This window comes from Myripristis murdjan, chromosome 14 (genome assembly GCF_902150065.1).
Source record: "Myripristis murdjan chromosome 14, fMyrMur1.1, whole genome shotgun sequence".
In the NCBI taxonomy this organism is placed as follows: Eukaryota; Metazoa; Chordata; class Actinopteri; order Holocentriformes; family Holocentridae; genus Myripristis; species Myripristis murdjan.
In genome coordinates this window covers 26223043-26237261 of record NC_043993.1, presented here as the reverse complement: position 1 = coordinate 26237261, position 14219 = coordinate 26223043, and the positions used below count along the sequence as shown (strand labels likewise).

Genomic DNA, 14219 nt, shown 5'->3' with positions numbered 1-14219 from the left:
TTTCCTTTTACTTAGATTCTTAGATGGTATACTTAAATATATTTTGCATGGAGCTCAGATACCCATACCCAATATATGTATTTTGAAACAACTTGTTTGGACAACAAAATGTCTAGGACTTTTTTGAGTCATTGCAAGTGAGCATGTGGATGTAGTAAGCTGCTATCACACCGTCAGAGATTTTAAACTGGTTAGATTCATTAAAAGATCTGCCTGGCAGCTCTGTGATAAGCAAAGCTGGAGTCCATGTTTTATTGAACATGTCGCACAGGTATTCAGAGCATGAAATGGCTCGCCTTCCATCCACAGGCAGTGTGCCCCCTCTGCAAGATGCTGTGTACTCTAGTAATCCAAAGAAAAATTACAGTATTATTCAAAGACTTGTACTGTCTGTGGTGTTTGTATTGTGATTTACAGCAGTTTTCTCTCCAGTTGTGTTCCTAGGTTTAACTCCTGTGGTACCCCTGGAATACAATCCTACAATATTCCTGTGGGAAATATGGATTCATACAGAGGATGTACATGAAAATCTGTCAGGTATGATGCTTAATCTTCTCATTAACTTCACTGATGAGGTCAATCCAGGTGAAAAGCCATTACCCCTTTACTGATTTCCTAATTAAATCTGTACCAATCACAAATGAGGAGATGTAAGAAGAATCAGACCAATCAGAGAAGAATGCTTAAGCTTTGGGACAATGCTTTGTTTAAAAGGGCCTGCCACAACAGCAGGAAGATGTCCCTAATATTATGTAAGCTCCATGCCACCTCTCTATCCATACATGTAGTTTTGCTCTCCTATTTGTCTAGTATCATTATGAAATACTGCATGTTAGCTGGATTACAGGTCATTTTCATGTGGGATTTTTTTTTTTTTACTGCATCCTCCCAAAATAACTTCACTTGAAATACAAAAAAAGATGGATGTGGATGTGAAGGCTATAAAAGAGGTGAGCTGTCGGGTTTAGCACCAGGGACAGCACCAGGGACAGGACAGGACAGGACACATCCTCATGCAATGTCACGCAGTCATCGTGGAGAAGACTGGAAGCTGTCGTGTGCACGGTGTTTCCAATGTGACTGCGTGGGGTCACATCACACCTCCCTCCACCCCTAACTATCATCACCACATCCACTCTCTTTCTTTCTTCTCCCTGTTGAACGGGAGTGAAGCGACAGGGGAGTGAGTGAGTGAGTGAGGGACGGCCCTTCGGATGCTCGGCCACGGGGGGGGAAGCTGCTGCGGATATCCATCTGAAACTGCCTCGAAACGGGCTTCCATCGCCTTTTTGCCTTTCCTCCGCTACCCGTTTGTCTTAAATGTGTAAAGCTAGCGGGCAAGATAAAAAAAAGACTGGTTTGGTTTCGTAACATGCGGTGCTGCACTGAGAGCAGCGCGGAAAGATCTGTTTCAAGGATGCGGATTTAACGGAAAGACGTTATCAGTGTCACCTGGGATTTTAACCGTTAAATTTGAAATAGCTTAGACGAATGTGTCGGTAGTGAGGGACGTTGTTTTTCATGCCTGGTGAAATACCCTGTTTAGTGACGCGGTAGAGAAAAAAAAATCGACTGCCTCCTTGCCAGAAGAGAAAAATAAGGGGTAAGCGGTGTTTTTCTTTTTTTTCTTTCCATTTTCATTCTCTACCACCAGTAGGCTGCCCACCAATAACAACGCCAACCACAAGGGCTAATGAGAGAGAAGCTCCTGTCTGTTGTATTCAGGTGTCTTGCCGCTGTTAGCTAGCTAGCTGTCTAGCCAACACATAACGTTATTGTATTGTTGCTTTTGCATTTTTGGCAAGTCTTCTGAAAGAGATTGTGTCTTAAATGAGGAGATAAATGAGTCTGTTGTGTTAGCTGCCTAGTTGAAACGCGTAGCTGACTGCAGCGCCTTACGTTAACTAGCTATTCATTGGGAACCATCTCTCTCTCTCTCTCTCTCTCCCTGTCTCTGTTGCCTTTGTTTGAATCGATGTCAAACGCAGCCACATTTTATCTGCGTGTACAACAAGCCTGTGGATCTTTGGTGTAACACCAGCTATTAACCCAAATACCTTGTTGCGTGCCAGCCAGGTTATTATTAATGGGTATCCTATCAAGGCATGGCTGGATTTTTTTTTTTTTTTTTTTTTTTTGGTAGACATTGTGGGCTACAGTATGTGGTTGTGTTATGATGGGACTGAGATTTACTGCGTGCATGGCCTAGGCTGTGAGTCATAGCAGAAAAGCATCAGGTAAAAAGTATGGAAAGGTAGCCATACCAGGAAAAGATGATCAAACAAAGCTTGTTGAGCAACTTGTTTTGAAAAGGGTAAGCGCGTCATATTCCTACCAGTCATGTAAACAGTCTATCCTTAATTTTGCCAATACTGCCTTTGAAGGGTTTGAGAGCTGACATTTTGCTGGCCTCCACGTGTAGAGCGTGGTTCATGGCTTAAGGACAAGGCAACCTATTGAAAATGTATTGTTTAAAAATACATAGGTGTGTATAATAGTAAAATCAAGTTATTATCCTCAATTTCTAATAAGAAAGCCTTTGGAAATCAGATTTTTTTTTTTTTTTTGGACAAATATGGCAATTAAAATCAGTTATGCCATATTGGAGAGGAGTGGTCTTTGCTGATAAAGGCATATCCTCACACTTAAGAGGGGTGATTGTTAGATTGTTAGATAGATAGATAGATAGATAGATGTTTATACAATAACAAACCAGGGAAAAATAAATGTATGGATGAGATGCATTGTCAGACAAAGTGTATCAATAACATTGGCTAACTGGGGATGATCGGTTAAACAGATGTAATTGGTGAAAAATATAAATGTGGGGCATTTAGCTGTAGCCCCTTTTCGAGAGCAGCTTACTGTGGATCAGGATGTGGCTCACTGTTTCGCTCTTGGGCACTTTGGTGCGACGTATGGTTGTTAAGGATCAAACCTTTCCTCGTGGGATGATCACCATTAAACCAGTGGGTTTCATTCCTGGTCATCGGGGCTCAGAGCCCTGCTGGTTTTCATTCTAGCCACCTAATCAGGGAGTGATTTCAACCAATGGCACCAGGTGAGTGCAATTAATTGCCACTGACTAACTGGTAGGATAGAAAACCATCAGTGCTCTTTGTCCTGAGGACCGGGCGGGCAAGCAGTTTTATAAACAGAGATGCCATCTTTTACCAAAATTTGGTTTGAATGAATCCACATCAGACCATATTCAAATTCAAATATCAGCCAAATGTCAGCAGTACAATCTCAAGTATCCCTTGCTTGTTGCAATAACTCTTCATAAAATCCCCATTTGTCCTCCCATTGACAATTAAAAATAATTTCTCAAATAATATACAGAACAAACTTGATTTTTATAGGTTATACATAAAATATTGGAGTCTTATGTTTATAAAATTTAATCAGCAGTTATCTTCATAAATTAAATATTGCCAATTTTGTCTGTAGTAGCTTGAGTGTAATCAGAATTAAAAAGAAAAAAAAAATGCATACAAAAATAGAATCAGCCAGGCCTTCTCTCCCTGAGCTCTACATGGTAACGGTACCACCAGAGGGCGACAGGATGACTTTGCATCCCTGTTCACTTTTCATATGATTCACTGCCTGCATGCATCATGTGGTGGGTTGGGGAGGGCTTACATGAAGTGTAAATGCATACGGGGCCAAGCATATTTCATAATTAACTAAATCCCTGTGGAGCTGCAGCTGAAATGTGTCAGCAGAGGCAGGCCAACATGTCATGATATGACAAAAACACAGTGGTGTTTTAATCACAGGGAAAATAACACTACAGATAATATGTTTTGCAGTACAGTAAGGTATAGGCTATTGTGCAGTTCTTACATCCCTCATGCCATGTTTTGGAAACCCTGTCGTCATAATTCCAGTGAAATGTAAGTCAGCACAACAGAGCCTCTAACACAACTACAGGATAACACACAGTACTCACACAGGTTTCACCATGCACACAGAAATACAAGATCAGTTGTGCGAAACCTTCCTACTACTTATATTGGCAACCAGTAGTGTGTAATGAACTAATGTCATTTACCATAAATATGAAATGAAGTCATACCCTATTTCTTGTGTGTGAGGAGTAATTGATATCAAAACACAACAATTGTCTTATGAACCTGTAATATGTAGGCCTAAATTTGGAAATAAAACAAAAACAAAACTGCAGATATTAACTTATTACCATTTTAAATTAGTGACATAACTAACCCATTGGTCCCTAGATCTCTTAACTCACTATTTTCAGCAGTGCTCATGTAAACTATGTCTTATCTGGGTTATCTGCAACCTCGAGGGATGCCACAGATATAGAAACCCAACTGGGTAATACAGCAGTTCCATGACCGTAATTCCTCAAAACAAGTGCAAAAGAACAATGTAGGATGTGTTTTGTAGTCTTTGTGTCTAAAAAGTTGATTTTACATAAATAAATGAATAAATGCATTTTAATTGTTAAAATTAAAAACAGCCATCACAAATCATATCACCAGACTGTTTGATTGCCGCCATGATTTTCATTTATATGTTGAATCTTACATTGAATACTCTTACACCGAAAATTTACCAACAAATTAAAATGTTACCGTTCTGCCTGTGCAATCTGTCACCAAAATACAGAGAATAGCCTTTTCGAAGAGAGAAGATGGTTGCTAAAAAAAAATGTTTGAATTGAATTGATTTGATGAGCATTCTGTGAGGTGTTTTGAGTTATTTACTTGCATATTTATTGAAAATGGCAGTGAGTCAGTTTGCCAGTTTGAACTGTGCTCTAGCTTTCTTTGGGAGAACTACCAAAACTGGACCCATGGAAAAACATCATAAACAAACTTGCCTGCATACAAATAAACGATCATTGGACCCTAACCCTATGTAATTGAAACATCAGTGATTTTATTTTTTTGTTTATTAAAATGTCACCTAAAAAAAAAATCACAGTCAGAGCATACCTAGTTATTGTATTCATGCTCGTGGGTTCAAATAGCTGTGTAGCCTCATGACGGTGAGACAATAGTAGGTCGTGATGGTCGATGAACAAGGAATGACTGGCTTGTTAGCTCGCTGGATGGCTGGCGCGATGGACTGCATTCGACAATTCAAAGGGAATGTGAATGCGGGCCCCCCATAGTGCTGATGCTTAAAATCCGTCCCGAACAAGCTTTTTTCAATTCCTGCCATTCACACATGCATTGTGCTGCAGTGAACCATATTAGTAACCCTAAGCCAGGGGTCTCAAACCATGTGCCATGGAGGGCAGAGAGTCCGCAAGTTTTTGTCCCAGCCACTGATTGCACCAGGTGATTTGTGCTAATCACTGAAATCACCTCATGCAGTCTTTTGGTTGTACCACAGCACATGGTTGGAGACTGCTACCCTCAGCCTTGTGTAACTACTGCTGTTGTCAGATGTGCAGCTGTTAAGTTAACATTTTTTGTTTTGGTCTATGTTATGTTTTTTCTACAGCTCAATCTTCCATAAGAATCAGAAGCATCTACACTCCTGTCAAACTTGACATCCTAGGGCGCCCCAGTAGCTCATTGGATAAGAACGCGTATTGTGTGTTAACGCTGAGTCCTGATGGCAACATCCTTGGTTCAAATCCGACCTCAGGCCATTTGCTGCATGTTATCCCCTCTTTCTTCCCTAGCTGTCCTCTTTCTCTCCACTGTGACTGTCAAATAAAGTAGAAATGCCCAGTAAATAAATAAATAAATAATGTTTAAAACTTGACATTCTGAAAGCAAATCTGTCAATCTTCAATGTGCCCTATGGTAAAGACAAGAGAGTAAATACAAAACTAAAAACAAACAAACAAAAAATTCTTTTATTAGGCTGGGTTAACACATTTTGTTTCTTACAAATTTCCAGAGTTTGCAAGCCAAGCTTCAACAAACATGCCTTAATATTAATTTTCATTTTCAATTAGATACAGTGTTGTGGCTGTTGCAGTTAGAGTAGGCTTACATGCCACTTCAGGGAGTTCTCAGATATAGGGCTCTATCTTGCGCCAGACTCCCTAAACCCGCTATTTGCGGATTTAGGATTTAGGAAGAGGCGTTCCCCCGTAAAAGTTGCTATCTTGTGCACCTCCCGCTATCCGCAAAACACCTCCGCTACCCGCTATATTATGAATAGGCGTGTTTTGGGCGTTATGCCAGTTAAACCAATCAGTGTGCCAGGTGCCATTGCCTTTAAGGGCAGGATGTGCTATCCTAAATCCTAAATCCTAAACCCGCGATGGAGAGAGGGAGGTAGATTTTCTCAGGGCTTCTACTGAGGCTAAAGCAAGTTGGCTTTATATACATATTATATATTATATTATAGGCGAGTTAATTCGGGAGGTGGAGCCACATGTGTCCAAGTGGACGTGTCACAAGGTTGTACTGATTGAGTAAAATCCCCGGGTCACACCACACACACACAAGAGGCAGCGGGTGGTCCTGACCACCCGCTATCCGCTATCCCTAAAGTGTGTGCACAAGATAGCAACTTTAGGGATAGCGCATGAAACACGCCCACGAACACACCTCCAGGCGCAAATGACGGAGTCGGCATAAGGATAGCGGGTAGCGGGTGGCGCAAGATACCGTTTAGGGATAGCGGAAGCTCCTAAATCCGCAATTTGCGGGTAGCGGGTAGTGGCAGCGGATAGCGGGTGGCACAAGATAGGGCCCATAGTCTTTTTTTCAGTGAACCAAGGTTATTGCACCTTTACTGCACTTTCTTGTTTCTTCCTTTTTGCATTTTTACCTGTAATTTTGCTCATTGAAACATAGCACATCTCTTAAGTGTATTGCAGGGAAACAAGCACATATTGAAAGGATTTATTTATTTGTATTGATTTTTTTCAGTGTCAGGACTGAAAGTAATTTTCAATTAGCTTATTGATGTTTTCCTATTGAAGGTTGCCTGCAGAGTTTGTATTTGTACTTGTGGCACTTGTGGTATGGACATGTTTTTTTCTAAAGGCTGGGGGGTTTAGTATCTAGGATGGAGAAGTGGGTGAAGAGGGGGGTTGAGTATATTTTACAGGCTTAAGACACATCTGTTAGCCCCAGTGCCTCCCACGCTCAAATGATGCCGATGTTTGCACATGTGCTCTTGATTTCTTGTGCCAGTATCCACTGTCCTAAGTAGTTAGACAGATCAAAAATAGTGTACACTGATCCATAAATGGATGTAATGTTGTGTGTGTGGTTAATAGGACTACAATACAGGCAGCTTGTTCTCATTCCTTGCTATTACGTCAAGATGTAGACCAGTGGTTCTCAAATCTGGTTCTCCATATCCAGAGAACTTCTGTAGTAGTTTTCATTTTAGCTGTCCAGTTGAGGCCTGACTTAAGGCTGCAGTAACAAGTGAATGTGACTAGCTGACAGAACAGAAAACTAGCTAAATAGAGGATTTCTTTAAAACAAAAGCAGTGTTTTCATAGACAAGTTGCTTATTGCATGTTTGTCAAATGGAAGTCACAAAATTCAGAAATAAAGTTCAATATTGTGTGTACTTTATTTCGGTTACATGTATTGGGAATATCACATGTTTGCAAGGGCTGTACCTGACCTCGATATCGTGTAGATTGCAGCACTATGAAGGACATTGTGGGAGCATTGACTTAAAGACTGTTGTGCATAATACTCAAGTGTGGAAGCATAAATGGTGCGGCAGTTAAGCTATATGCTCAGTAGTACATATTGACCTGAGATCCAACACACATATCAGACAGTTTAAAGTGGAAGAAGGAAGCTGCATGGCTCTGATGTCTCATACGACATGTGCTCTTTAGTGGAACATACAGTAGACAGTCCTAGCCATTCCCTGCAATAACAAGGATTTTTTTGTAAGTAATTTCATAGATTTGGTGGCTAGAAGTTGTAAAAAAACAAACACACAAAAAACAAACAAGCAAGCTGTACCTTTGGCCATACCTTTGAACTACATAGTACACACAGAATACAAAATACAAAAATACAGAAGTTTGATACTGTATTTGGGAGTGCTCACTTCACAAAGGGATACTCATTTATAATACCCATAACGGTGGTTACATGTTGTGTACACGAGAGATGTATTATGTATTATGTTTGCCATCTCTGTCTTTTTCTGTCTGCCAGAAAACCAAGCTGTATCTTAATGTTAATACAGTTACAAAGATCTGTGTGACTGTTCAGGACAGAGACCTGAAATACAACTCAGAATACTTACTAGAGAGCCACAGTAAAATTAAATTATGACCTTGACCCAGATAAAGATGCAAAGATTCAAAAATGCAAAGTGGCTTGATAACCATCAAGCCACTTTGCATTAAAAAGGGGAGACCATAATGAGTCACAAGGGGTGGCAGGCAAGTGGGAGGTTTTCATCCTTTGCTGTGTTGGATTTGGTGTGCACTGAATATAGACTGCTGACTTCCAATTTATGCTGTTGTTTCATCAAGGAATGTAGATGGTTGCACATTTTGTATCATAAAAAGAAAGAGAAAGCCATGCACTCAACTTCAGTATTTTTTAATTTTTTTTTTTTTTAAATATTCAGATAGTTGGAAAGCAGAGAGAAAGAGAGACAGAACAAGGGCAGAGAAAGTGATGACAGGATTGGATCCCAGGCTGGCAGGGGCACATGTGGCAGTAGAGTAGGTGGACTTAACTGTATGACTGTGTGGGCACACCTTGCAGATGAGTAATGCCAGTCACAGATGGTGCAATTTTCGAGAAATCTGAAAATTCATACTGTCTGATGATGGTAGGAATGCTATCCAGTCTTAATTGAACACACTACATGGAAAAATGCAACCTATGTTGTTCTATATTCATCATAAATTGCAATATACAACTGTATGTTTCATCCTTTATATAACAACAGTTGAAAAGCTTTCCACAGAACAGCAGAAGGCACAACTAGCACTATCAGTTCTGTCTATGCTCTTGATTATTGAAAGTATTCTTTGGAAGGGGTAGACAAATTGTTGGTACTGACCATGTCAGACTGCATGTATTAATAATAAAATTTGCTGATAGATGCCACATAAGCACAATTTAGATCTTTTGTGAATGAGAACAGTCTGAAACTGCTTTAGCACTGCAAGAGGTACTTTGAATGACTTTATAACCAAAGGATGTAGGCTCAGTCCCCATACCAGACATGTGTCCTGTTGAAGAGTCATTAAGCAAGAGACCCTAAATATGAGTTCAGTGTTTGTAAATTTGTTTTGGATAAGACTTTAAGCTTAGTCGCAAAGTTTGTCATTTTCAGATGTGACATAATCATCATAAGATGAATAGTTGAGACACCGGACGTGCTGCATGACTGGTATTACAAATGTGCTCCTTGTTGATGTGATTGTTGCAGTGGATGTCAGTACATGTTGTAGTAGTACTGGACAGTAGAAGAGTTGTGGAATGCAGGTCATTGAATATTAGGTCATCAATATTGTCTGACAGGTCAAACATCACTCCATCTCATAAGAAACCCCAGCTGGAGGTCTACACGGCGTAGGCAAGATTGTGGGTCCCTTGAGTCCTGCAGCAGATTTTGGCAACATAGTTGTTTTTTTCCCTAAGCCGTGGGCGGGCATGGGTGGGCACATTTGAAAGTGTGGTCTTAATGCAGACTTTTCACTATACAGATTGGCAACTCCTCAGCTCATATTAACTGTCTGCACCTGTCACTTGATTGTGCAGTTGTTTAACATGATACAACTCCATGATAGGTGGAGCTTTGTGTTTTTAAGCACTGTGATTGCCTCTAGTTGGCGTCCCAACACCACCTTGTTGACACGCAGTGCAAAAAAAAAAAAAAACAAACCAGTCACAGAAAAGTATTTGTGAAGGCCAGTCAGTCTGGTGGGCTGTCACGAACCATGCTACAGAGGCTTGTATTTGGTGGGTGTGGCTGTGATGGTAGCTTGTCATACAATGGGACAGTTTACTCTTCTCCTCATCTTGTGTTATTGCCTCCAACTGTTTACACATATACCAGGGCTCTTACAGTATGGTGATCTGGGGGTATGACAGCTGGGCCCATACCTGAGGATAATATGGAGTATTAAAATGATTAAAATCTTTTTTCAGGAATTACCAGGAGGTATTCCACAAAGCACTGAATTTTTATGAGGAATCACCCACATGGATGACTGATTTATATTGCTCAACTTATCATTAAAGTTTTATTTTACAAATTCCATTTGTAAAAAAAAAATGTTCCATTTTCTTTATCATGGCTTTATTGATTATGTAGCCCAGTTGTCATTAGGATGCATCATATTGAACACTGACCACAAATCTTCTAATCCACTCAATAAGTCAAAGAGTCATTGAGTAATCTATAACTTTCATCAAACTCTACTAGTGTTTGTCACAAGATCAATGGGTATCTAGCACAGCTTATGGTGGCTGGTCAACAATGATGCTACATTGTCAAAAAATAGAGATTAGTAAGATAAATTGGAGCAGGGATCCATCAGACATAGGCTTATCTAGTGAAGAGGTAACATGCGGTATCACAATGCAGAGCACTGTGATAGTAACACTGCAATGTTAGTTGCTTTTACTGCTTGAAAACAAAATGTCTTTCGATGCTAGCAGCCCACATGTAGCACTTTCCCCCACTGTTGGATATTTGAAAATCTGTGTGTCAAGGGGCAGTTTTGCTCCAAGACAGAGTTAATTTTGAAAGCTAGACATCTCAGCACCATGTTCTGGTGGCTCAGTTGACTAAGACATGCATCATGCAAGTGCAGCTGGGACCCTTGTCACATGTCATCTCCCACTCTATGTGTCAGTGTTTCCTGTCTGTCTGTTGTTAACTATCAAATAAAAAGGGAAATTTCTTCCCTCCACCACTCAAAAGAATCTCAGTATCTATAAAAGTAGTTGTTTGGTCATACGTATTGAACAACCACTTTATCATCCTGGTGCAGATAAATTATGGGTCATTTTCTGCTATGGGGCAGTGATACTGCACCTTTAATGTTTGGAAAAGAAAAAGGGAACTTTGAGACTGAAACTGTGCAGGAACCATGATACAAACTTTTTATTGGCTTCCTGCCTTAGTTAGTTATTTTTGCATTGTGGAAAATTGTTTTAGCATTAATGTTGCTTTGGATGGCACATTATCAATGGTCTAGATGTTTGCTACTGTTACTTTCACTTTCACTCCTAATTTGCTTGTGCTTGTGCATCTTTCAAGTCATTAGTTTTGTTATTGGATAGCAGTAGAATTGGATGCGTTGTCTGTAACTGCAGTTTGTGATGAAAATCAGTATTATTTGGTTAAAAATTTATTTGTCACCTTTCTTTACACAAAATAGTTGGGACAGGTGGGGGTCCCAGGAGTAAACAGGTAGTTAATGGACAGTTGTCGATAAAAATAGTGACAATATAAGGTTTTCTTACATATCAAAATAAGAAGGGAGCTCCCCTGTAATTTTTAAATATGTTGTTTGAGTCCATATTCATGTCTGTGTAGTATGACTTTCATGAGAAACCATGTGAACAGATAGCAGGGTGTGATTTGGTTAATGTTTGGTTAATGACATTTTATATGCTGCTTTATATTTTTGTAGTATTGTCCATCAATTCAAATTCCATATACACACTGTCCAGCATAGAGGCAGTGAAGCTAATGGAGCTTTTTCATTCATGCAAAATGATGTGCTGAAATTTTTGAAATTCAGTTCTGTTTGTTATGTACTTGTTTGGGGTTGGTACGGATTAGGGTCATGCACTAATAAAAGTATGGTGTATAGAAGAGAAAATGTGTAAAATAGTTTAAATAGTGTTTAAAAAAACCTTTGTGACGGTTTTGCGTAACAATAGTTAGATTTATCACACACAGTTTGTCACACATAGAAACACATAACACACACAATAACAGACTGCTGCAAGTGAGCCTACTGAGTCCATGGGGAGAGAATGAGCGCAGGATGTGACCCAGGCATGCTGACAGTGCTCACGCATGGTTGGTTTTAACTGTTTTTAAAATGACAGGAGCCAATCCACAATAGATTAGCCTGATCTGCATGAATAATTCATCCTCTCATGTTTTTAATTTGATCACAAGTTCCCCAACCAACCTCACTTCAAAGCACAGGCTAAGATCAGGACTTATTCAGCAACAGAAACAGGACACAAGCAGCAGTCAGTATAATTTTGTCTTGCCTTGCTCAGGCTGTGCCAATTTTGAATATAAATGTGGTTCTGATTTAAAAAAAAAAAAAAAAAAAAAAAAAAACTAATGCAACAGCTGGGGCAAAATTGCAACAGTGGGAAGAAGGCAGTGCATTACATGTTTATTATCTCAGCATCCCTGTTTTGACCCTTTGAGATACAAACTATTCAAATCAGTGGGATTAAAATAGAATATTCTCGAAGTCACATGGCCAGGTAACGCTTCAAAGATAAGTTATTTATGCATACAGTGCATTTCTGCTTAAAATCACAGAGTTGGAGGGGGTTCTTAAGGAAAATACTTAGGGATTTCAGCTTTGAAACCTACTCTTCCTACACATAGTTCAGTCTATTTTAGAGAGTTTTCATTGATTTTTTTTTTAGATTAGATTACCTTTATTGTCTCGCAGAGTGAGAAATTTGTTCTGGGCCCCAACGCCCATGCTGCAGCCACACATATCGAACAGTACATAAACAGAGTGTTGCACATCACACAAACAGAAAAAAAAAAAAACATGGAAGGAACACGAAATACGTACATAATACAAGTACAGGAACATAATACCAATAATAAATAGTACTTAAAAAAAAAAAAAAAAAAAGAACATGAAATACATACATAATACAAGTACAGGAACATAATACCAATAAATAGATAAATAGACCAATAAATAAATACAGAGTAAAGTGCCACCTGTGCAAGACGCGCAAATCAACATCCCACTGGTCTAACTGGCCTTATTTACTAGATTGATAGCCATAGGTATGAATGAATTTCTAAATCTATTTAATCTGCAGTGAGGAACTCTATACCTTCTCCCAGAAGGTAACATCTCAAACTCGATGTTTGATTTGATTGATTGATTGATTGTTCCCCATTGTCAAAGATAAAAGAGTGGAGCTTGTCTCGCTCCCTAAAAACTAAAGATTGTAGCCATGACTTTGACACTATCCAGAGTGTTTTTCTCAGCATAGGAGTGCATTATCTATTTGTAGTCAGTAGTGCTCATTTAACATAAAGCTTATTTGGATGTGAGCATTAATATTGCCAGGGCGTACAAAGTCAGATTCTGCATTTGTGCAGTAGCTCCAGGCCATACACAAGTATATCATATTAAATCATTGTTTTCTGGTTTCTAAGTCCATGAGAGTTGTTCATGTTTACAAATATTGATTAAGCTGTCCAAGACCACAGGAATATGTATGCATTCTTGAAGTGACTGTTACTCCCCATTCTCCATCCCATTAAAAGCATAACAAATATAGAGTTGTGCTTCACCTATTTGTATTTAAATATTATGTAAATGAGTAAAGTAAAGAGAATGCATAAATTCTCCTGCAAGTGACTTCTCAACATCTGAATAAAAATGTAGGCCTTTTCATTAACAGACAGGGTTAATTATTTCAGATTATCCTACACTAGAAATATTTTCAAGCAGTTTGATAGAAAAACATGGGGTACAGTAAATGCCACCCATAGATAAGACCCTAGAAAACAAACAGTCTCAGTTCCTGAGTAAACTGTTTGTCATAGGACTGATCAAGTATATAATAAGCTCATACCCCAAACCACAGTATATGCCATGTGTGTCTGTGTGTGGAGGGCATGCTGGCCGCTTGAGTGTTTGATGAATGTGATGCTACAGGTCAACAATGGACTACTGCTGGCCTATTCAGCAGGGCATTCAAGCTGGGATCAGAAGCCTGTGGAGGGGGCCTCTGATGCATATGTGTCTCTGGCTGCCTCATCTCTGCAAACAGGAAAGGCTCGAACTGCTGGCCCCAACTCTCTGCTGACTCCTCCATTGTATGGGGCCAGTTTGGCGGGACAGGCTTTGTGCACTGCTTTTTGGGATCTGACTCCCCACCCCCCCTCCTTCATCTAATATAACAGCCAGGCTAACTTGGAGCAACACGAAGCTTTGCCACCCTGAATCCCACCCCCATATTCACTGAGAGGGCATCAGCTGGTGTATACAGAGTGGAGGTTCTTGGCTGCCATACAATCGCAGAGAAATATGATGCTTGCATGTCATT

At 39.7% G+C, this 14219-nt stretch overlaps 1 protein-coding gene across 1 annotated transcript in view; it reads left to right on the top strand.

The window, feature by feature from the left end:
- Positions 1-1254: 1254 nt before the first annotated feature.
- sptbn2 (spectrin, beta, non-erythrocytic 2) overlaps positions 1255-14219 on the top strand; it is a 68083-nt gene continuing 55118 nt past the window's right edge. The window contains exon 1 of the mRNA XM_030068822.1: positions 1255-1603. The gene's annotated coding sequence lies outside the window, so the exon portion shown is untranslated. The remainder of the gene's footprint in view (positions 1604-14219) is intronic.